A 13,134-nucleotide genomic window follows, 5' to 3' on the forward strand; every position below is an offset into this window, starting at 1 on the left:
GCCAGGAAAGCTATACAAATAATGATTATATTTATTTTCATCTCTGTGTCCTTCTTTGGGGTGCAAAAGGGCTGGAACATTTTGGGTACATATTTGTTGAATGGACGATGGAATAATCATTGGCTCTTTTCAAAGACAGCAACTAATAAATCCTATGGCAAAGAACAAAGCAGAGCCAAAGTATGCAAAGTGTAAATGTTCAAAGTTCCAGAATGTCAACTTACTGAAACTTAAGTAAGTCATCTACTAACACTCACAGACTGTGTCTTCCCCTCTGCTCCTGACAACTCCCAATTTCATATCATTTGCAAATTCAATTAGCCTGCTCTTTACTCCTGTCACATAGCCCATCTGACCTCCTCTGTCTTTCTGCTCCATTTCACCCTGCTATCCCCACAGATTCTCCTAGGAACAGAGGAATACATTTTGTAAGTCTGATTCATCTCTGCTTCCTATTTTCTCTGTTGTGCTCAAAGGAGAAGAATTATGAGAACATGTAGTTTTGTACATTTGGGCAACTAAACAAAATCTCTGGAACCATTCTGTCTCTCTTATTATTACCTAATGTATGCAATAATTCAATGAATTCATACGTGATTAATAACTTTACACAACATTTCTATGTGTATTTATTGTGTATTATTATTATCTACAAATGGCCTACCACTCATAATTGCCATGTGGGGAATTTGATGGTACATGACTGTGACATCAAATTCACATTGTGTATCTCAGTGTGCACAGCAAAAAATAAATTTGTCTTGGATACTAAGCTACCTGTGTGGTTATAGGCACAAATATTATCTTTAAATAAAAGAGTATTTATGTGCCGGCATTGACCTTTTAATTAAATGGATATGGCCAGAGTCAATCATCTATTGACAGGTATTTACATAGCAAGTAATTATAGGGTGAAGAGATTATTTTGGTTATAAAATCAGAGGGAAAGTCATACAAACTTTAGAAATAGAGTCACCAAGTAATCAGTAAGAACATGTAATTGCTATGTTTTTTAACCGGCGTTTACCAAGGAAAACTAAATTCTTACGGTAAGTAATATTGTTAAGTGACTTATAATTGAGGGCATTAGTATGGTTTTTATTTTCTTAGTGATTAGGAGTCTGAAATCTCTAATAATGTTTACATTCATACTAATATGTGAGAGAATATCAGCATAAAACTTTTTGTACAACTACTTTGCTCTATTGTTAGGAAGCTAGGGCATTTCAAAGCTGCAGTGGTGGGGGGAAGGGTCATCTCAGCTCATCCTAATTTTAGCCCAAGGACAGTACTTCATACCTTTCATACCTGTAAATGCCCTAGAAATATTTCTTGAGAATTCTATGTCCAGCATTGATAAAAGATAGTAATAAACCTATGGGGAATTATCAGAACATAATTTCTGGCAATTTTAAGTTTTGATGCATAAATTTTTTAACATATTTTATCTTTATACTAGTGGCCTGGTGCATGAAATTTGTGCTCATTAAAAGGGAATTAATTAGAGGAAATATTTCAATATTGCTATTTTGTTTCCATCTCTCCATCCCAGTCTCTCCCAGTCTCTGTCTCTCTTTGTTTTTCTCAGAAATCCTCCAGGCCTCCCTGCCTCCCTCTCTCCCTCTTCCTCTTTCCTGGCTGGAAGGGGGCAGGGCCAGTGAGGGCAGGTCCACCCTCTGCCCACCCTGGGGCCTCATTCTGAGAGAAGCTCCCAGAGCGAGCTGGGGGTGAGGGAAAGAAAGGGAGAAAAGGCTGTGAGCTGGTGAGCGCTGTGTGTGTCTGTGCATGTGTGCGGTTGTGAGTGAGTGTGAGCACTGGCCCCACCTCCCCCGTCCCTGTCTCCACGTCTCCACTGCCACAAGTCCCCGCCCAGCAGAGCCTGCTACACATGCAGCCTGGGCATTAGGTCGAGCCTCTGGTCATTGTGGATGTGACGGACCCAGGGTTTTTATATATTAGGATAAAAGTGTCTGGATCCAGAGGTTGGATCAAATCTCAGAAGAGAACAGTACTCTTCTTCCATCTACTCCCTCCCTCTCTAAACTCACCCAAATAGTTACAAATTATTATTCAGTTGTCCTAGTCTCTAAGTTCAGAACTTCTTATGCTTATTACAAAGGTACAAATTAGGACCTATTGCTACAGATATAATGATTTTAAAATTGTTTTGAATACACATTTGCTGAAGTTATCTACTCAAGTTACCACTCATTTATGTAATAATTAATGGCTGTTTCCAATGTCCTATTGTTAATTCAGAGTTTCAGTGGACTATGACTTGAGGCTACTGTAGGTCCACAATACAGGTGGTTTATGTCAAATGAAGACAAATACTCCAAATTAACTTCTGCTCAGGCATAGTAGTTTATATGTATTTTTGTCTTAGATATTGCTGGAATTTGAGGGAAAGTGTCAACAGATTTTGGGGATCAAATGAGAAAGTCCTACCCAACTCTATGAGTACAATGAACCAGGAAACTGGGAAGATGAGAACAGGAACCTTCAAACTCAAAACATGCCTTTTTAAGCTATCACTAAATGATTGTTAAAGTGGGTACATATACACTTGTTTAAGTGCTTTTACCTATCATTTGCAAAGGAAGAAGAGTAGTCTTTAGTTAACATAAGTAAAACAAATTCAAATAATTTTATCTCAACACAGCAGCATGGTCAATGAGAAATCTAAGTAAAAAACTTACCATGATCAGATTTTCTAAGTCTATTGGCATTTCCAAGAACTAAATAACAGCAACCACAAGAGATGGAGCAAATGATTTTGAGTACTTGCTATGTGCCGGGCAACCTTGAGTACTTCATACCTCTTAACTCATTAAACTTTTTATATAAATGGGGAAACTAAAGCACTGAGATAAAATTTTCAATTCTGGGATTTTTTATCCTTATGCTATACTTCAGGATGTTTCTGCTTCTAGCATTTCCAACTTCACGAAGACCAATGGCTTTGGCCCTAGCTCTATTTTTTTCTTTTTTCATTATGCTTACTCTAAGAAGCCAATTTGCAGAAAATAAAGTTTGGTATTAATCTGGCTTCATACACTGAGGAAAGGCTGAGAGAAAGTATGCATTTAACTATAAAAATATACACACACAATACATTGTTAAAAGTTAAGTGCCCTCCCTTTTTTTCCATCTTCTTTGCTTAAACACTCCTCATAAAAATGGTATTTCTTGGCAAGAGAAACCATTTTTCCTTTATGTCAGAGTCACTGTTAAGTTCACATTTGTGTTTGCAAGTTCTGTTTCCAACTTTCCACTCCAGCTCTGTCCCCCACAGCAAGACGAAAATCACGGAATTTGCATATTGTGCTTGTGAAGTAGAGTAGCTGTCTCAGAGAGAAGCACCGAAGGGTTAGAAATCATGAATATACACACACGTTGTCACAGAATCCTAATCCAACATATTTGTCCTCTGCTTTTATATATTTCGCTACTTTCAATTAAGACGCCTTATTAAATAGCATTCAAACATGTGAAAGCAAAGACAGAGCCTGACAGAATTTCAACAGGTTCTGTGCATTCATACTGTATGTCACCTCTTAATTAGCAACCAAAATGCAACGAACAGATTGTACAGTTTACCATCCTAGCCCAGCTCCTACACTTGCTATTTGTGCGTACACAGCATATTTAAAGAGACCCCCATCCGGTGGGATTTTCATACTTGCTCCAACCGTGGAACAGAGAACCACCATCAACTAAATGCCACTTCGTGGATGCTTTAGCCTGCAGCAGCAGCTGGCATTACCAAGCAGTTGAAAGGACATTTTAATCTCCGGTTTAATGCATTTTTTTCCACCTGGGATAAGAAGCCAAAATTGCTGTTAGCAAAAAATGCCTTAGTCATTAACTGAAAGTGCCTTTTTTAAAAAGTGTTCCATTACTCCCCTACTGGGAAATTTCAGACTTTATTAGCATTTTTTGAATTTGTATTAGTCGTACCTGAGTGGTAAAATGCTAACGGATGAACACTTAGCTATTTTCCTATTTTCCACAGATTTCACTTTGGGGCTTTGCTTGTATAGGAGCAAAGAGAGAGAGAGAGAGAGAGAGAGAGAGAGAGAGAGAGAAAGGAGTCAATATATCGCATCCTCATCTAGCTCTCCAGGATTGAAGTCCATATTCAGAGGAGTCATTTTAATTTTCTATTATTCTATCCCTGCTGAGGCTCAGAAGAATGAATTTAAGGACTCCTGTTTATGTAAGGGCAACTAAGAGAATATTAAATGTGCTTTGAATACAAGTCTGTGTATTTAAATAACATGCATACTGGGCTGGTATTGCCTTGCTTTGATGATCAGACTGCATTGACTTCAGGCTGAAAGAAAATACAGATCCTCCCATCCAAACACTTGCTGATAGTGAACGGATTGATCTGTCACTTCAGAACAAGAGACCTAAGTTTGAAATATAAGAGCCATTCAAGCCATGACTTGAATCAAACATAATTCAGATTGAGATTCAATCACATTTTTTATTATTTTATTTTGTATCTGCTAAACAGCCACCTAAGTTTTAGAAGTCTTCTAAAATATCAAGTAAGCTTGATACAGTTGAGATTTGCTTTGGTTTAGCTTCTGTAAGAACTGCACTCATTAGTTATGGGCCAATATAAATAAATATAGAAATGTAATATAGCCACTCGGGTCCCAGATTGAAAATATACTGAAATCTACCAAAATCCTCGACTTTAGTAAAAACTGAAGAAGAAAAATAAAAGGTCAAAACACTTTTAAAAATAATGTAGCCTGTATTTATTCATGTTTTATTATCATATTTAACCAACTGAAAAATATAGTATCATCTTCTATAACTGCCCAGAGACCCTCTTTCTGCCTGAAGTTTTACTTCTGCTCTTTCCTGGTTTGGTAACTGAGTAAGCAAACATCTTTTGATATGCAGAAACTATGGTTTCCTTAAGGTATAAATGAAAATGCTGTCCTTTTCTAATAAATGGTGAGGCAGCAGGGATAAAAATAGACTATTGGATTTAACAGGGATTAAGGCTAACAAGGCACAAGTCCCCAAGGATGTGTTTTCTAGAGAAGTATGAGACAGTAGAGCACTAGGCCTGACTTAGAGACTACGTAGGAAATATAATGAGAAGATAAATGATTAGGCATTTTCTAAAATTGCTCCTCAGAAATAAAAATTAAAATAACATTAAAAGTCACAAAATAGTAGCCTTTCAGTGGGTCAGCATAAATATTCCATACCAATTAGCTATATCTTTATTGCATCCCTGACTGTAAGTAGCTTAGATGTGGTGAACAAAACTGCAAATGCCCAGTTTGGCTGGCTGATTGGAACAGTTAGATATGTATACAAATAGACAGATAGATAGATATAGATAGATAGATAGATAGATAGATAATAGATAGATAGGTAGGTAGGTAGGTAGATAGATAGATAGATAGATAGATAGATAGATAGATAGAATAGATAGATGTTCAGATTCCATTGAGGTGTTATTCTTCCTAAAGCAGTCTCTTGAGTGATTCATCAGCAAACTGGACTGCATCTGTTATGCAATATGGCTTCATTGTGCATTATTCAAAATTTTAATAGATATTGAGAGCATGAAATTATGACTTCTCTTCTATAATCTAATTATAAAGCCTCTATAGTTACAAGATCACAAAAACATGTGGCCTTTGGAGTGGAAGTCAATGGAATACTTTGTATATACTCCAAAGGCACCCCCAAATTCTATACTCAACCATCTGGATGTTTTCCAAGTTTTTAATTGATTAATTCCTTGATAGATAGGTAGGTAGATAGATAGATAGATAGATAGATAGATAGATAGATAGAATAGATAGATGTTCAGATTCCATTGAGGTGTTATTCTTCCTAAAGCAGTCTCTTGAGTGATTCATCAGCAAACTGGACTGCATCTGTTATGCAATATGGCTTCATTGTGCATTATTCAAAATTTTAATAGATATTGAGACCATGAAATTATGACTTCTCTTCTATAATCTAATTATAAAGCCTCTATAGTTACAAGATCACAAAAACATGTGGCCTTTGGAGTGGAAGTCAATGGAATACTTTGTATATACTCCAAAGGCACCCCCAAATTCTATACTCAACCATCTGGATGTTTTCCAAGTTTTTAATTGATTAATTCCTTTAACAAAAGCACATAATTTTGAGGTACCCTCTTATTATTTTTAAAAAACCCTTTATAACTTTATGCATATATAGAATGTGACAAGAATATTATTTTAAGATTTTTTTTAAATGTATAAAGAACTCACAACTTAACAAAAGGAAGACAATACAATTAAAAAACGGGCAAATGATCTAAATAGGTACTTTTTCAAAGCGGACACACATATGGACACATGAAAAAAATGCTCAGTACCAGTCACTAACCATCAGGAAGATACAAATTTAAATGACAATGAGGTATCGCCTCACACCTATCAGAATGGCTACCATCAAGAAATCAACAAATGACAAGGCGAGGATGTGGGGAAAAGGGAACCCTAGTGCACTGCTGGTGGGAATGCAGACTGTTGCCGCCACTATGGAAAACAGTATGGAGTTTCCTCAAAAAATAAAAAATGGAACTGCCATTTGGCCCAGTGATCCTACTTCTAGGAATATACCCTATGAATTCTGAAACTCCAATCAGAAAGAATATATGTCCACCTATATTCATAGCAGTGCTATTTACAATAGCTAAGATTTGGAAACAGTCCAAGTGTTCATCGGGAGATGAGTTGATCAAAAAGCTGTGGTACATTTACATCATGGAATACTAAGCAGCTGTAAAAAAGATCTCTTACCCTTTGAGACAGCATGGAGGGACCTGAAGAGTATTATGCTAAGCAAAATAAGCCAGTCAGAGAAAGACAACTATCACATGATCTCACTCATATGTGGAATCTAATGAACAAAATAAACTGCTGTACAAAACAGACTCAGAGACAGAGAAGCAAGGAAAAGACTGTCAAATCTCAGAGGGAAGGCAGGAGTAGGTGGGTGGGAAGAGATTAACCAAAGAATTTGTAAGCATATATGCATAATCCATGGACACAGACAATAGTGTGGTGAAGGTCAGGGGTGGGGGCTAGAAGGGGAAAATGAGGAGAAAAGGGGGACATCTGTAATACTTCCAACAAGAAAGATTTAAAAAATAAAAATAAAAACCTTTTCACAAGCATACACAAAAGAGAGCACTGAGGAAAAAAAAAAATCTCTATAATTGAAAGGCAATGGCTAGAGCTGTCCAAATGGAAGAAGATGATTTAATCTTTGACACCGTTTCTTACCAAGCCTTACAAGGTAAGTAATGTCATTGTTGAAAATAAAATACCTCTTGTCTGAAATGCCTAAAAAAATAACAAAATAGAGAAATATCAAAACGATCCACACAGTAGCTATGTAGAAATTAGCGCCTAGAATCTGAACTATAGAAAGCAAAACATTTTTAGTGACTAAAATGGCAAAGTATAAAATTGTTGTGTAGCAGGATTTAAAATGGCATAGACATACTTATTCAATGTAGTATGAATGTCATGTCATACATACTCACTCGATGCTAGTTGTTGTGCTAAAACTTTTCCAAAACCAATACATTTAACCTTATAAAACCTTATGGACTATAACAACCGAGAAATTATTATTGCTGTGTTACAGCTAGGAAATCTGATCAACTTGCTTTTCTAATCAACTTGCATACAGGCATACAACTAGTAACTAGCTGAGCTCTTGATCCAACTAAGTCTGAACCTAACACATGGCATCCAAGATCTTCTCTTTGACATTATGCTTCTTCAATAGATTTGGACAAGTAACTGCCCAACTTCTCTAAGATAAACTTATTAGAAATAAGTCTAAAATAAAATTTTTACTGGAAGTATTTTATTTGAACATTAAGATAATTTCTCTATTCTCTTTTTTTTTTTTTGAAATGTATTTTTTAAGGGAGAGGGAGAGAGAGAAACATCCATGTGAGAGAGAAACATCAATAGGCTGCTTCCCATACACCTTGAACAGGAATCAAATCAGTAACCTGGGCATGTGCCCTGACCAGGAATCTAACAGGCGATCTTTTGGTGCATAGGAGGATGTTCAATCACTGAGCCACAATGGCCAGGGCACTTCTCTCTCTCTTTTTTTTTTCTATAAAAAGATTTCGTTTTTCTCATATTAGCCTTCCAGCACTTTTACCTTTAGACAAATCAGATCTTATTTTCCCCAAATGAATACACAAATTTTGGTAACAGTAATAATAAGTATACCAATATTAGCAGATTTCCTGTTAAATTTTATTCTATTGATTGTTCTAATATTTTAAAAAGTTGAACATTTTATTATTTAATAATTGCTACAACTGGAGATGATAAATTTAAACATGAATAACTGGATTAAACTTTTTATGTAAATTTATTTAGTTTCATTTATTTAAAAATTTGGGTTTGGGAAAAAATAGCTATTGTTGGTCAAATTTCCATATATTCAAAAAAGATTAAAAGGAAAATAAAATTCTCAATAAAAATCTAATATAAATGGTAATGGAAAACTATATTAATAACTACATTTTAGCACAAGAAATAAGGATTTCTCTAAATATAAGGACTTCAATAATTTTAAGGAGCAAAGACATACTTTGTTTTTCTTTCACCCAGACTACAAAGTTGTTAAATTATATGCAAAGCTATTCCTTCTCATTTTCTTTACACGTTTACCACAGCAAAAGTGTTTTTATTCAGCATTCTAAATACTGCTCTCAAGGCAATAGTACGATTTGGTAGCCCTTCTCACTAGAGATTGCTTTGTTTTTTAAGAAATCCCCATTAATGTTCAGGTCACAGAATTAAAAGGGATGGGAAATAGCCCAGCAAAATAAAGGGTTCAAAACAATGCCCCTGTACAGCACTGGCAGAACCCATTACCACTTCCCAAGATGACAGAGTATTTTGCAGGTAGAATAGGGAAGGACAAGTCCTGGCTGTCCTGCTTCTTGACAGAGGAAATAAATCACCCTACACACTGGAGGATACCTTTCCAGACTGCACGCTGGGAACTTCATTACACAAGCTGTGCCACACATTACTATGCATATTGCTGCTGATTGGACATAGAGGCATATCCACAGCCTATTTTTGTCATTGTTTTATGGGGGAGGTATCCATTTTTCCCCCGTAGATAGATACAGGCTTGAAAATGACATGAAGACAATAATGTTATGTGCCCAAAAGATCTTGATCTTCAGAAAAATAGGCTCTTAAGTAATGATTTGTCTAACTTACCCTAACCTTATCTCTTGGTGCATAAAACATGATCATATTATGGTTTCATATTCAAACAATCTTATTTTGATTGTGATTGCTATCAAACATAAGTCTTGTTGCCCCTGGTTTTGGCCTCATTAAGAGGGCAAGTGTCCACAGAAGAAACTTCAGTGCCTTGTTCTTTTTAATGGGTAATCTTTTGGGTTCATTCATAAAAAATAAATTGTATTTACTCAGTTTTGCTCAGATGCCATGAATGTAGTTTAATCCAATTTGGACTAGTTGTGATAATGAAAAAAAACTGCAGAAGAAGACAATCTTCAGGCTGGAAGCACAGTGTCATTTTCACAGTCAACAACATAAAATTAATGAACCAAGGGAGAGAAAATTAATGAACATAGCTATTAGCGAGTTTCCTGTAGTTTCAGAACACTAATGTAATTTTAGTTGTAGACTCCTCATAATTTAGCCTCTTCTTAAGGAATTTTCTGTGGAGAAATGCATCTGCCACTTCTGCTTTGGTTGAATAATATTGTCCACATGCAACATTCCTGTTGCTATGTATGACACCTTAAGCATTCTAAAAGTAGAAGGATACAGATATTTTCCTGAATCTTATGCCAAATCAATGTTCTGAATAAAATAAAACTATAGTCTCAAATCACCAATCCAGAAAACAATAAACAACTAACTAACAAGGGTTTGATACACCAATTTCTAGCTCATAAAATATTGCTTGTGGGTAAAAGTCATAAATAATTTAGATTCTACATTCCTTTGCTACCAGCTAATATGTCATCTTAGGCTGTGTTGATGATAGTTAAGAGAGATAGTTGCTGTTAAACAGTTTCCACTTTGATTAACATCATTACATCTCTCATCAAAGAAATGCTTCCAAAAGTCTGCGAGAATTCAAAGATGAGCTTCTGAGTGGCAGATGTCTAGTAATGCATTCATACAATCAAATTACTCCTATCAGACTTAATTTTTGAGTTATAAATATTTGTAATTTACTGAATATTGACATTTTCTGTTGATTGGCATTTGGAATCTGCCTTACTAGCTTTGGTCTGCTTTTTTTGTATGTAACCCTTCTCTTTAATCCCTATAAATAAGAAAAAATATGCATTAAATAGCTAAAAAGGGAGAATAGAGTTATACTAATTCTTTTCTTTATTTTTAAAAATATATTTTTATTGATTTCAGAGAGAAAGAGAGAGGGAGAGAGAGATGGAAACATCAATGAGTAGAGAGAATCATTGATCGGCTGCCTCCTGCATGCCCCCTACTGGGGATCAAGCCTGCAATCTGGGCATGTGCCCTGACTGGGAATTGAATCCTGACCTCCGGTTTCAGAGGTCAATACTCAACCACTGAACCACACCAGCCAGGCTCACTAATTCTTTTCTACTACAACCTTAAGTCCAGTTCTTCAAAAGGAGATGTTCTCTTTTATCTTTTAGGAAAACGAATTGTATTTTTTATTTATTAGTCAGTCCACTGGTTTTTGTAATGTTCTTTATACTTTAAAATAGCAATTATACATTCTAGTCCCCTGCTTACCTTAATTAATGTCTAGTTTGTTAACAAAAGACGTCCCTTCAGCTTTACTCTAGGGCAAGGAACAAACTACCTACAAACTACTGATGATGGATCAGTCTGGGGACTAATCATTAAATGTATCTTGGCAAAATGTAAGATTAACTTTCCCTTAGATTATTTAAATAACATGCAAGTTTGTTCTTCTGTCTCTCTTTTAGTTTAAGCTCTAAAGTTCCCTCATATGTAGTCAAGAAATCATGTAGTGGAGAGTAGGGATGTAAGAGAAGGGTTCAGCTCCAAGCTACTTAGGTACTAAGAAGAGCTAACATCTTCAGTGTGCCAGGCAATGTTCTAAGTGCTTTGAATATATCAATGCCTTCAATCCTTCTATATTTTTGAAGCAAATACTGTTATTCTTTGCATTATACACCTGGGAAAACTCTGAAGTACTAAGTATTGTTAAGCTAGTAAGTGGTCGAGCTGAGCTTCAAATCAGACACTATGATTGCAAAACCCATGCTTTTCTACTGTCTCTTAGATTTTGTTCTGTTAGATTGCAGCACCTTACCTTAAAACATATAAGGCTTGCCTTAGCCCGTTTGGCTCAGTGAATACAGCATTCAAATCACAGATCAAAGGATTGTGGGCTTGATCCCTATCAAGGGTACATACCTGGGTTGCAGGTTCTCCTCCGCCTGGAGTCAACCAATTGATGTGTCTCTCTCACATCGATGTTTTTCTCTCCCTCTCTTCCCTCCCTTCCATTCTCTAAAAAGATATCCTCAGGTGAGGATTAAAAACAAATGAAAAGAAAAAGGTTTAGTTAAGTACTTATAAAATTCAAGCTTAAAGAATAGGAAACTGTTGTGTAAGGTAAAGTAATATTTTATTGTGAATTATTCATTTGTTCAACTCAGCAAAATGCCATTCATAAGTTAAATAGTTGTCTACAGCCCTTTTTTGAAGTTGTCCATTTTTTAATCCACCAAAACAGGTCATTGACATGTTATTATGTTGAGGTAGGTAGTAGAGATAAGGACTAATGGCTTTGGGATCACAGTCTAACTTTAATCAGGGTAGGATTCTTTGACTGAAAATGTGCATTTGTTTGCATCAGCTTTATTTACTTTTTATCTCAAGAGAAATTCTTTGATGTTAAGATATTCAAAGTTCAGATATGAGACAGATGAAAGTCTGAAAAGATTACAGGAGAAAGAAGATAGTTTCCTGGAACCGAAAACATACAGACACTTTTTGCAGGATGAAATAGGAAAAGAGCCCATCTCTTACCTCTCACAACTGTTCTTCCACGTGCTTCCAATGGTGGAAGTGGGCCATTTGAGGGTTTCAATAGGCAAAAACTTACCACTCAGGAGACAGACACACTTGAAAATTAATGGATTTCTGGATATGTTGAATGACTCCTGTCTTCCCTTTTGGCAAGCTCAACACAGAGCAAATAGGCCTGGGAGGAAAACAATTGAATTATCAAAACTCATTTCTCAAAGCTGTAGATAAAGATTATAGGTTGGTAAGGCCATGAAAATTAGTTATTTTATTTAGTGATTGCTATTAATTGCCACCCAAACTTTCTACATCACAAGAATGAGAATACTTTTATTTTAAAATTTGTTTAGGGCAAATATTTCATGGTAATTAAACTGCTAATTTCAAAGTGCAAAAATGGAAAAATGTGATGGTTTTAACCAATTACCTGATAAATTCTATTAATTTTAATCATTTATTTATATAATTATATTAATCAATTAGCCAGTTATTAATATGACTAATGGCTTGACAATAATGATGTTTTTATAGTCTCTCAGGAAACTCAAATAAAAAATGTCTATGTACTAGAATAATTCTGAACATGCATCCTTGTCATAAAACACTATTTAATCCAAAATAAATGAGATTTTAAATTGACCTTTCATAAATGGTGATGACTCATCCTTATACACAGACAATCATTCCATGAGTTAGATAAATGATTTCAAGCACCCTTGTAATATTATTGGAAGGATATAGCAAAAATAAACAATATTCAATAGTTTCCCCTTTTTAATTTTTTGTGTGTTTTCCAAGCCTTGTTTGCTCAGATTATTCATAGAAGAATGGAAGTATTTGGGGGAAAAACATTTTGCCACGGTTTGCAAGGCAGATAGAAATGTAGAGTATCAATGCCAGCAAATCTCACATTTGTTACATTGACTAACTTGAAAAGTTGCAGTTAGGTGGTTTACAATTAGTCTAAGTCATCCTATTTGCATCATCAACATATAATGACCATTCTTACATTGGAATTGTTCTTGCTTAAGAATCCTAC

The sequence above is a fragment of the Myotis brandtii genome, unplaced genomic scaffold (genome assembly GCF_000412655.1).
Source record: "Myotis brandtii unplaced genomic scaffold, ASM41265v1 scaffold344, whole genome shotgun sequence".
Taxonomy (NCBI): Eukaryota; Metazoa; Chordata; class Mammalia; order Chiroptera; family Vespertilionidae; genus Myotis; species Myotis brandtii.